A 12,968-nucleotide genomic window follows, 5' to 3' on the forward strand; every position below is an offset into this window, starting at 1 on the left:
AAAAACAAAAGCAGTATCAAGTCTATGGTTATGGCAAACATTATACCACCATGCTTTAAAAGAAATGGCAGAGGAGTTCTTCCAATTGATAGTAATCTGTTGGAATGCAACAGCCAGGAGCAAATCAACAATACGAACATGTAATTCAGTCTTCTCCCAACAGGGAGAGAGGCTCCCTAGAAAGATATGTGTGTGAGAAAAGGGAATACACATATGAAAAATCACATTAATTTGGGCCCAAACCTGCAACCAAAAATCATGCACATGTTTACAAAGAAAGAGCATATGAAACAGAGTAGCGTGAGTTGAGGAGCAGGGCCAGCAAACGTCAGAGACAGTGGAGAACCTTTTGTTAAGGGTGAAAGGCGTATGGAGCAACCTGTTGTAGATGAAAAATAAGGATTGCGTCAAGGACGCTGCTCTAGACGTTTTACGAACCTTTGTCCATATCTTGTGCCACAAGGATATTGGCCAAGATTCAGCAAGGTCCTGTTCCCACTGCTCCTCAACTTTAGACTTAGGTCTAGCAGATGCGTGAGCATGAAGATGCTTGTAAATGATGGAAGCTTTAGGAGTGGTATGCAAGAGAGAATGAAGCCGGAGGACACGGTCAGGGGAAGTGGAGGAAGGCGATGCCTGTATGAGCCGTGTGTAGACCTCCATTACAGCTGTTTTAAGTAGAAGGTATTTGGGGCCAAAGGAGGAGGGCAAATCAAAGGAGGAACAAAGAGTGTGGAAAGGTAGAAAGGTAGAGTGTGAGAATAACTGCGAAATCCAGAGCAACCCTCTGGCCCTCCAGGATTTCCAATAAAAGGGTTTGTTATGGATTAAAAGATACTTGTTATGCCAAATAGTGGATGAGAGGAATTCAGCTACAGTCATAGGGGAAGGGGGGTTGGAGGATAAAAGGAGCTTGACAGTGAACTTATGAATAGGAGTAGGAATCGAGGAGGGCTTACGTGAGAAGGAAATATATTCAGCAAAGGAGAATGGGGAAAGGAGAAGACGTTCAAGTTTAATCCACAAAGGGCAAGGTAAGGCGGGATCTTGGAGCCAGAAGGAAGCTTGATGCAGCAAAAAGGCTTTTTGATATGCTAAAAAGTCTGGAAAATTGACTCCACCTTCGAGAGCGGGGCGTATTAGTCTGACAAGGGACATTCTTGGTTTCTTATTATGCCATAAGAAAGAGGAAAGGATCGAATTAAGCTTTTGAAAGAATTTGGCTGGGATAGAAACAGGGATATTGGAAATTGTGTAAAGAATTATAGGAGATAACATCATCTTGACGGTGTCAAGGCGACCCCACCAGAACAAATATAGGGGATGCCATCTAGCTGTAAGGTCGGATATTTTCTGAGAGCACTTGGTCAAACAGAGGGAGACGGTGTCTGGGATGGAAGGAGTGATATGCAAGCCTAAATATTTAATGTGAGAAGGACTCCAGGTGAAATTAGAGGCACTGAAGTCAGGTTTAAAGGTGAACTTTGTCAAAGGCAAAATCTCACACTTGTCACTATTACGTTTGTAGCCAGAAATTGAAGAGTAATTCCGTACTTCTTCTAGGAAGGCGGGAATGGATTCTATGGGATTAGAGATGAAGAGTAAAATATCATCTGCATAGGCAGCAAGTTTGATGGGGGAGTCCGCAGTTTGAAAACCATGTATGTTGGGATTCTGGCGGAGCTTGGACAAAAAGGTTGAAGAGGAAAGGTGAAAGGGGGCAACCCTGGCGGACACCTCTACCAAGATCAAAATAGGAGGAGATCTGACCATTCGCATAGACTGCAGCTCGTGGTCGAGAGTACAATAAGGAGACTAGGGAAGTGAATTTAGGGCCAAAGCCAAACCATCCAAGAGTGTGGAAAAGATATGGCCACTCGACCCTATCAAACGCCTTCTCGGCATCTAGGGCGATCGCTGCCAGGGAACTTTGAAGGTGTGACGATTTTGACAATATATTGAATAAAAGTCTGGTATTGTCGGTAATATAACGACCCTTAACAAAACCAGACTGCTCTTCGCCTAAGAGATCAGGAAGTAAATGATCCAATCTTATCGCCAACGCCTTGGCGAAGAGCTTGTAATCAATATTAACGAGGGAAATGGGTCTGTAATTTTTGCAATGTTGTGCATCCTTTCCCTCTTTGGGTATTAAACAGATATGTGCGTCAGAGAAGGTGCCTGAAGAGGTACCTAGATCAACAAAAGTGGTGAGGAGAGAATGTAGCTTCGGGATTAATAAGTTGGAAAAGTGGAGGTAGAATTCCTTCTGAGAGATGTCAATCTCCAAGGAGGAAAGATCAATAGGAAAGTGTACAGGTTTTTGGATAGTAGAAAAGAAATGTTTGAGAGATTGGGTAGAGGGTTGGGTTTCAGAGGTGTATAGGGTTTTGTAAAAACGGGAAAATTCTGTGAGAATGTCAGCGTCTTTATGTTGTAAGTTAGAGTTGGTGTCGTAAATGGATTCAATATTCATTCTGTTATGCTTAACCTTCAAATAATTAGCAAGAATTTTCCTAGCTTTATTTCTCCCACCGTAAAACTAAGCACTAGACTTTAGCAAGTATAAGGAGGCATCTTCCGTGGACTTTTCATTAAATTTCATCTTGGCAGCGACAAGGGCAGTCAGACTATCGTTTGAGTGTGAAGTAAAGTAGACATGCTCCAATCTCTTAATGTCACAGAGGAGATTTTTAGTGTACAGGCGAGCAGTCCTACGCTTCTTTCCAATATAGCCAATGATAAAGTCGCGTGCTAGAGCCTTGAAAGCATCCCAAATGGTATGTTTCGGGAGGGAGGGGGTATCATTAAATAAGAAATATTCATCAAAAAAGGTAGTGAATGAGACAGTAAATTTAGGATCCAGGAGAAGAGCGTTATTGAAGCGCCATCTCTTGGGCCCATCAATCTTAGGAAGCACATCAACGCTGATTACAACAGGGGCATGATCTGAGAGGAGAATCGGACCAATTTCAGCAGCGGTGAGTGTTTGAGCGAGAGTGTGAGATACAAAAATATAATCAATCCGCGACTGGGAACGATGAGATGGTGAGTAAAAAGTAAACTCCCTTAAGGTCGGATTGCAGAGCCGCCAGGAATCAACGAGCTTATGTTGGGAAATGGCTTGGGAGAAAAGCGTGTGGGGTTTATTGGGAACATAAGTGGCGTCGGAGTTCCTATCAATGAAAGGATCTAGGGGATGGTTGCAGTCCCCAGCTAGGATAAAGTGGTCTTCCATAAATTGGGTGATCCGTTGAGAGAACTCAGCCCAAAAAAGAGGTTCACCATTAGTGGGGGCATAAACATTAAGGAGGGAAATTGGAACACCTCTAAGCGATAGTCTGACGTGTGTCCATCTGCCATGAGTATCTGATTCTTGGGAAATAATCGTGAGGGGGAGAGATCTACGACACAAAATTGCAACACCATTACGTTTACCATCTCCTTGTGAATAAAAAACCTCACCTACCCAACCTCGTTTAAGCTTAGCAGATTCTATATCAGAAAGGTGGGTTTCCTGGAGGAACGCAACATCAACATTCAATTTGGCGAGATGTGACAGAATACGTTGACGCTTAATCGGAGAGTTAATACCCTTAACATTCCACGATACAATGTTCAATGACATAATTTAAATAGAAAACCAGATAATACTTCATAAATATAATTAGAATAAAGACCCATGAATAAATATGGACAAAAAGAAAATGGAAATAAAAGAGAAGGTAGATGCATAATGGAGATTGAGGAGAGAAAAAGAAAGAAGAGAGCAACGAGAATAGGAAAATATGCAAATAGAGAGAAGAAAGTAGAAAATGAACAAAGTTGTAAAGCAGTCAGATGGAGAAGAAAAAAGACCATGAAGTAGACAACAACAGTGCAACGTAGGAGAGGCAGTAAGCGAATAAGTGAGACCTTAAAGGTTTCAACCATAGAGAAGAAAAGGAGAAGAAACACAAAGGAGAGAAGACTGAAGAAAAAGAAGAAAATAGGGGAAAGACAAAGGAAAAACGCACCTACAAAAGGGAAGAAGGAAAAGAGGAACAAAAAGAGGATCAAAAGTGAGAAACATAAGGGGAACATACCTAGACAAGGAACAAACGAGAAGATGTCTAGGGGGGATGGAGCCACAGAGGTAAGGCAACACATCCAAGGTCAACTGAGCAGAAGCCAGGGAGACATCGTCAGACGAGGTAGGGTTCCTGTGGAGGCGGGAAGGAAGACACGGGATTAGAATATAGACGCAAGAAGAAAAAAAGAACAGAAGCAACAACCAACAGCAATACAATAGAACTACAGAGAAGCAAATATTGAAAAAAATACAACATCGTAACTAGGAAAAACATAGCTAAAGAGCAAGAGCTGCATGCATAAAACACAAACTACTGCTCATCCAGGACAGGAGGAGGAAGGTCCAGATAAGTCCATAGCTGCAGTCTTATGCGCGTTGATGAAGCTCTGCAATCGAACTGGGTCTTCATACGTGGTTGTCTTGTTGTTGTATGTGACTTTGAAGAAACACGGGTGATAGAGGCCATATCGAGCACCCATGGAGCGAAGATCCTCTCTCATGTCTAGAAAGGCTTTTCGGCGATTGGCAGTCGCTTTTGCATAATCCTGGGCAAAGAACAGGGAGGAGCCAGACCAGGTTAGCTTTGGAGAAGCTTTGGCAGCTGACAAGACCTTTAGAAGATCAGTGTACTCCAAGAAATAGAGAATAACACCCCTTGGACGTTCTGAAGAGGAGGCAGAAGCAGGTGGACGACCTAGGCGATGAGCGCGCTGAATGTTAAGAATCGTATCATCTGGCAGGCGAAGCAGTTTGGGAAGAAAGGACCTGAAGAAAGCAAGCGGGTCTGACCCCTCGAGGCCCTCCACCAAACCATAAATGCGGAGGTTGTTGCGCCTGTTCCTATTTTCCAACTCCTCCACCTGCTTTTGGAGCGTACACACCTGTGAATTGAGATGAGACACTTTGGAGCCAGTTTCCTGAAATGAAGCAACAGAGTGTTCAACTGAGGAGACTCGTGTTTCAAGTTGCGCCCAGTTATCAGTGAGGACTTGGAGCTTGGCATTGGTTTCCTCCATAAAAGGACGCAAGGAGCTGATTTCCTCCAGAAAGGGGCGGAAAGATCGTATCTCCTCCAACAAAAGTTCCATTGAAACAGGCGGAGACTGTTTGAGTGGTGAAGGGGGGTCCTTCTTCAATCGTTTGATAGTAGTTTTCCCCGAAGGAGGCTGAGAGGATTCCATGGTTGTGTCCGAGCTAGAAGACGAGAGAGGACCCTCCAATTTAGAGAAGGCAGAGAACACTTTGGAATTTTTCACAAAGGCCACCTTAGTCGCAGAGGAAGGTAGGCGCGACAAAGACTTGAGCCTCCCCATATAGAAAGAAACTAAACTAGACTGTAACAGCCCTACAGGGTGTGCCGCTTTGCATTAAGATGAGAAGTGTCACAGGAAGATGCATATGAGTTGCAAGGAGGTTCTTGAAATAGAAGAGATGCCTCTATTGCCAGTCACTCATGAAAAGATCCAAACATATGGTGTAGAGTGGTAACGAGCAGGATGAAAGCTGAGTCAGTAGCCTTAGACGCACTTGAAAAGCTGCAGAAAGCACACTGCCCCGAAACCAAGGTTGATGCTGTACACCAGGCTATAGGAACATAGAGAGTCACAACCGTTAGGAATACCCAAGAGAAGTGCGTAGTATCCCGGCAAATGACTAAATTGCGCTCATCACATCAGCAGTATGGTCTCATGTAGTGCTAGGCGTGCAGTAGAAATAATTGAAAAAGAACCAGGCGACAATGCCCTGCACTGAAAGTATAGCAGCCTAGTGACATCCAGAGAGAGGCAAAAAGTATAGTCAATTATATGCTGCCACTGCCTTGTGAAAGCATGAAAAAAGAGCTAAATATTAGTGCCAATTTTCAATGTGCTGGAATATCTAGCAATCATTTGTGTTGAAGATGCAAAGAAATGCATTTAACGTTGGCCTGCATGAGCTGTAAGAAAAGTAAGCATGGAGCTCATAGAATTCAACAGCCCCGCATCCAGAAGAATAATGCCTCATTAGTCAGGCGTCACAAACTTGTGAGGAGAAACCGGGGAAGAAATTAAATGTCACACGCAGTATCCAAGCGGAGCAAAAGGGCACATACCGTAAATTTCAAAAGAGAGGCTCGAGGCAGGGTTGTGAAAGGAGGCAGTGACCCGGGAAGAGAGGGCGCTCTTCATCAAGGAAGCTCCGTGCGCTGACAGGGGATTCCGGTGACGGCCTCGCGTCGGAATGGCGGCCGCGTCATCTGAGGCAACTGAGCTTCTGACGTCCTAAATAAATCTCCGGCTGTAGGACACGGCAGGCGGCAGAAAGTGGCTCAGAAATGTCCCAAGACGGTCCAGAGGCCAGACATAATCTCCGAGCAGGAAAAGGCAAGGTGTAAGCAGTTCGTCTCCCGAAGCTTCGTCAGAGCTTCACTCAGACGCAGCCATTACCGCTGGGCGCCAAGCCACGCCCCCACAAGGGTGTCCTTTTAAGTAGTTTTATTACAGCAGCACAGCAACCCATCTGAACCCGAAGATAAGTCCATTACAACTGAACTTCCTCGGTTCACAACATCATGAGGGTTCCATGTGGAACTGGAACCTCCATTGAAAAAGTGCATGGCTCATGGACAGTGTGGCTAAAGGCTGGCAGCGACGCATGCCATGCTGTGGGCAAGGATATTACAGTACCATTGACTTCAATGTAAAAGCATAGGAAAGCACTGTAAAAAGATGTTGAAAAATTGCTATTACATTATTTTGCTAATTAATTTATTTCAAAAAAATATATATACTGTTGCAGGGATTCTGCCCAGGAACAGAACTGTGCGTAAGAAATTATGGGACCTTAGAGCATTGGGACAGAGTCATCCTACCACCTTAGTACCCATGAGCCCAGGACCGACTAGCTATATTGTCTCACTTGCCCTCCTACTTAGTCACAGAGAAATACATGATTAGACACTACAAAACACAACACTCCTGAATCTCTCAGGACTCGCTGTCGCAAGACACATGCTATCCCTCACACTCTTGTTCTTGTCCACTATAAGATCTGACAGAGTCATGAACCAGTTTAAAATATTAATTTTAACTAACGTGCTCTAACATGCAGTATAAAAGCCACAACAAGTAGGAAAATACATAATACAAATACAGTCAGCATAGTAGCTAGTCCATAAACCATGAAAGGATATGTCATCATGAAAAGACAATATAGCCTAACCTCCCTCCCCTTGCTAAGAAGCTGTATTATTATGTATTAAAAGATCTCTGGGTTTTGTCTGCAGACCTCATACCTTAGACTATAGATGGTATTTCTACATCCTAGGTACTGTCCTGCTCTTCTCCCTGGAAAGGTCCCTCTCCAAGTGTATCTCCTCTATGCATGTATTCAATTAAAAACCAAATACGATTTCCAAACAACAGCTGCATTGGTATGTTTCATCTATGTGCTAGGGCCTGACCAGAATGGAATAACAAGGGGCATTGTTTATCGTCCTTGCTCATAATGTTCAGACTCAATCCCAGGAACAGTCAGAGAGTGAACACGGCAGTCAGTTCTCATGTGAAAAGTACGAACAAAGTATTTGCAAAAATAAAGCCAAGTAGTAACGTTCGCAAAGCCACGTACTATCTGCAGCAAGCTCATACTAACTTAGAGAGGATGACAATGCCCCCCTGGGTCATGTGACACCCACCCCGGTCAGGTCGGTAGCTCCGAGGCAAAACAAAACTCAGAGGTGAGCAGAGGCAATGCTGGTTGGTCTAAGAACAAATAGTGGTTTAAGTTAAATTGTGAAGCATGGTGGAGAATGAGACATTTTTTGGGGGGGAATGAACAAAGAGAACAAAAAGGCCTTTGCGGTATTTCTCGGTTCTCGTCTACAGCATCTCTTCGGAGTCAAAAATATTGCAGGAAAAGTGTCATTCCATAAGTTCCAGCGGGCCTTCAGAACCTTCTATAGTAAAAAGGAATGCCATCAAATTAAGTAGATCAAATGAGCAGGCATGCTCCTCATATCCATATCCAGAGGCCGTAGAACACAGATTGCACTTAGGTGAAGTAGGATTAACGGAAGGTCAGCCAAAAGTGGATGTTAGTAGCTTCTAATGGCATTAAACCAAAAAGTTGCTGCATCCATACAGCTGCAATTGGTCCTGGCTTGGCAGCACCACAGATCGAGCAGCCATTATGGAACAGCAGTAGACACACAAGTATGCCGCAAATCAAAAGGAGCAGCAAGGGAAACCCTCCAAAGGCACTGGAAAAAATAGAAAGAATAAAAGCTGGGATTACTCCCAAAACAGTCTGAAAGGAGGTTAGAAGGCTAGATATCACAAGTATAAAAAAGTGGAGCAGGCCCTCTGTATCAGACACCTTAAATATTTGGTGAATTAATTTTCCAAAATGTAGAGGGATATTTGTGTTCAGCAGTGACTGCATCTCACTTGATGTTCTTGCGACCTGCAATTTGAGGTGAGAGCAACTTCTTGTTGATACAATAGCGCTTTGAGTCTGCTTAGCTTATTAAAATCTATTTGGAATGGAAGGTCACAGCGAATTATCTACAATTCCGTGCGTGGGTGGAATGAGGACATTGCTGCAACATGTAACTCGTTGTGAAAATGTTTCTATATACGGGATGCCTTTCTGTAAGCTGCAGCAGTTGTGGTTATTTAGGATAAGATAACTGCTGTTAGAAAGCAAAGCGAGTGTGAGAATAATAGCTGGGAGCAGTGTCTCTTTTAACCCCATTCCAATGGCCGACGGCTGCACTACCTCGCTGGTGCTGCTGTCGGCCAATGGCCGACGCGGCCCCGCCCGTTTTGCGGAAGTGCCGCACTTCCGCAAAATCGGCGGCGCAGCGGAGGGGTTAAAAAACAATCCAAATTTGGGGCTGAAGTGTTGCAAGCACTGTGTAGTTTCACTTCTTTACAGACTAGGGAGTGTCTTATCATAGAACCACAATCTTCCTCTGTAAGGAAAATTCCTTCTCTGCTCATGGACCATGGAACGTGAGAGGCAACAACCATAATTCATTAATATAGCTACTCCCAAGTGGGTCATATCTACCCACAGGATAATGTTTCATGCAGGGCGTGAACTGGAACAGTGAGATGGGCAACAAAATAACCCCATGTATAAACTATATGGCCGAATCTGGTTCTGCTTCTGAGGACAGTAACTGTTCTATTTTTTCAATGTGTAACATTGTGTATGTTACATCCTTCATTGACATAAGTATTTGTTTATCCCTCAAATTAAATGATAAAAACAGGGCGGAAGCATTCAGATAATCCCATGGTACCTTCCCAATTTTCAGCTTTTCCAATGTTCAACCAAATTGCATAACAGAGCACAACTGATTTTGGCCATGATACAATACAGGCACTTCATTCTGAACAATGCCAATTACAGAGGATACAATGTTATCTGAAGTATAAATGCAAGAAGAGAAAGTGCTAATACTGTTATCAACCACGGCAAGAACTGTTTCTGAATTATCTTGATCAATTTGCCGTAAGCGTACTACAGCTTCTACCCGGGATAGTTTCCAAACATTCATTATTATGCTACATATGCAAAACATTTAGTGCAGGGGGATTTCGGACCTAAAAGGAAGTTAGCCAGATCGATGTCACCTGACAAGACAGAAAGGTGTTGTTTCACAGATGACAGTATGGAATGTTCTAACCATTGTTGACACAATCTATCTACTGAACACATAGTAACTGTATAGGAATGTGGAAAACGAAGATCCCTCTGAACGTAAACCCTTTAGCAGCATTAGAAAAGCATAACTGACAAGCATTGGCCTTAGGTGGCCACAGCAACCAACACAAAGGATCAATATTGGAGGAGTTAAGAGTACCATTTTGAAACATTTCAGTCAATTTCTTAATTGTATAGTTGGCATATGTCAGCCACGTGTCATAGGCAGCCAAAGACTGAATTGAGGGAGTATTCAAATGTTTAGCAGTGGCCAAACCAAGACATGTAGTTTGTTGGACAGTCTGAATTAATGTTATATTAGCCGAGACGGTATTACACATACACGATGTAAAGATTCTGTGCCCTGCACCGGCCAATCTTTGGTACCACAAATAGATTTTAAATCAATTATGTCCTTCCAGAAATCAAATTCAAATTCAAAAAAATCTTTATTTCGGTAAGATTTTTACCATAAAAGACGATTAGAACAATCATTTAAAAGCTTTGTTTAAAAATAAAGATTTATGCAATATAAAATCGACATTGTCGTTCTGACAGAGTTCCTTATTGCAGTATCAAGTCCTTGGTGCATTAAGGTCAGTTGCCAGCCCTGAGACATTTCCTTCTCAGACACCAGATAGCACCCAAATATTTGGCCACTGCAAACACGATATGATCGGTCAGATTGGATTTCAGTACTCTGTGAGCAGCCAAGCACCCCACAAATCCCAGATTTCTGCATATGGGAACTATCCATTTCTTGCGAATCTCTCGGTAAACCGGTATGTGGAGTTCAGATTCGTCAGATGTTCTACATGCTGGGCAAATGCTAGTTGGTTGATCACTCCATTTGCTTGTGAATGTTCGAATGGGGAGGGACCCATGTCTACACTGCAGATATAGTTTCCTGAGCAAAGGGGGATGCAATTTATCTATAGTTTGCTCAAAGTTGTAAGTATCCTTAAAGCATATAAACGAATCAGTCAATAAACCAGGTTTTTGGAGGTTGAAAAGTTCCATTAATTTGCTGTCGTGATATGCCTTAGCTAATGCCTTTTTAGGAATAAGTGGACAAGTAGCCAGAGGATCGGACCACATCTTCGAGAGTCCCAGACTCTCCAGTTCTGATTTAACAAATTTAATCCACTTAATTTTCCCCGCATTTGGCATGGCAAGCACCTCCTGTAATACCTGTCTGTAGCTGGCCAGTTCTGGGGTTGCCCACAGCCTACGCAAATATGCCAGGGGGCGAAAAGCCAGTTCTTCGTCTAGCGGTCGTAACCCCAGGTCCAGCCTAAGGGGGGACAAGGGGCGTACTAGGGGGGAGTCCTACAACCCTTCGAATACATTTATTCTCCTCTTTCAGCAAATCTGATGTACCTACATGTCCCCAAAGTTCGCACCCATACATGGCAGCCCCCATTGCCTGTATCTTGTAGATCTCTATCGGAGGGCCTATAGGCCTGATTGATGATTTGTTATTTGCCAGAAGATTCATGATGCCCCCGAGTTTCGAGTCAATTTAAGGAGGGCTTTCTCCTGATGCGTGTTCCAGGACAGTCTGTCATTTAGCATGACACCAAGGTACTCAAAAGTTTTCACCCTCTCAAGCCTAGTGTGTCCAATTTTAGGGTTGAAACAGAATTTCGATGGGGGGTTGAAGACCATGAATTTGGTCTTTAAGGTGTTCATTTCTAGACCATGGTCCTCACAAAAGTCCGTAAAACCATCAAGGACTCGCTGGATGCCCATTGCAGATTTTGAAAGCAGCAGGGTGTCATCGGCGAACATGACAGCTGGCACCCTTACACCAGCCAATTTGGGAGCGTCAGAGTTGGCGACCCCATTTAGGTGAGAGATAACCCCGTTGACATAGAGGCAAAACAGGGTCGGTGCAAGCACACAACCCTGTCTTACCCCCCTGTCAACGGGGAACCTATTGGACAATACCCCCATCTTGCCACACCTCACCTGTGCAAAATTAGCACTGTGAAGTCGAACAATCATCTTCAACAGACCCTCAGGGACACCCAATTTGGCCAGCACCTCCCAAAGCTTTTTCCGGGGAACCAGGTCGAACGCCGCCCTCAGGTCCACGATTACAGTATAGAGGCTGCCACCCTCCAACTGCACCGTTTTCCAGAAAATGAGGACAAGCCGAAAGACCTGATCTATGGTTGAGACCTTCTCCCTAAAACCCGCTTGGAAAGGACTCAGGATATTACATTCCAGCAGGCGGTTCAGCAACAGCCTGGCAAACAGTTTTTGTGACACGTCTATCAGGCTTATTGGCCTGTAGTTGGCTGGGAGCAGAGGTGATCCCTTCTTATAGATTAGAACTATCTCTGCCCCCAGCCAAGTTGGGGGGATTGGCATGCCATTCAGGATTGAGTTAAACAACACCCTAAGGTACGGTGCCCAGATTTTAGGTTCATGTTTATATAGATCCCCAGGCAGCCTATCAAGACCTGGCGCCTTTCCAGCAACCAGGGCCGTGATTGCCATAGTAACTTCCACCACAGTGAATCCATCCATGGGAGCTAGACTTTCCATGGGTTGGTACGTTATGTCTTCTAGTGGGGTCACCGGTTGGTCACTGTTGTGTGTTTTGTATACATTTTTAAAATGTTCCTCCCAAACCAAGGGTGCTATGTTGGCTTCTACTGCCACAAGGGGTTCAGCTGAGCCATGCTTAACGATTTGCCAGAAAGTTCGGGCATCTCATGATGCAAGGGCGGTTGTCATTTCGATCCAGTTTCCCTCATCCCATTCTACTTTAGCACTGCGAAGGATTGACTTATAAGCCAATCGCTTTTCCCTGATTTTACTTGGGGTGTCTCGGATTTTAAGTGATTCTAGTAAAATGGCTTTCGCTCTCCTGCAGGAAGCGTTGAACCATGTGACTCTTTTCTGCTTAGGCTTCTTCGGCCTGGCCACAGGGTTCAGCACTTCTGCAAGGTTGGTACATAGGTCAGAATGAATAGCACCAAACGCATTGAGCTGTGCGGGATTAGGTAGCAGTGAAATTGGTACCTCGGCTTTTTCCAAGGCGGAGGGCCCCGTGTCGTTGGCTAGGTAGTGCAAGCAACCCACAACCTTTTCTAGGGCAGGGACGACTAGCGCATACAGCCTTTGAATGTTGGACGGATTTTCCTGCAATTTTGCCCATTTAATTCTACGCCTATTGCTGGATAATGCTAGATCT

This window comes from Lissotriton helveticus, chromosome 6, assembly GCF_964261635.1.
Source record: "Lissotriton helveticus chromosome 6, aLisHel1.1, whole genome shotgun sequence".
Taxonomy (NCBI): domain Eukaryota; kingdom Metazoa; phylum Chordata; class Amphibia; order Caudata; family Salamandridae; genus Lissotriton; species Lissotriton helveticus.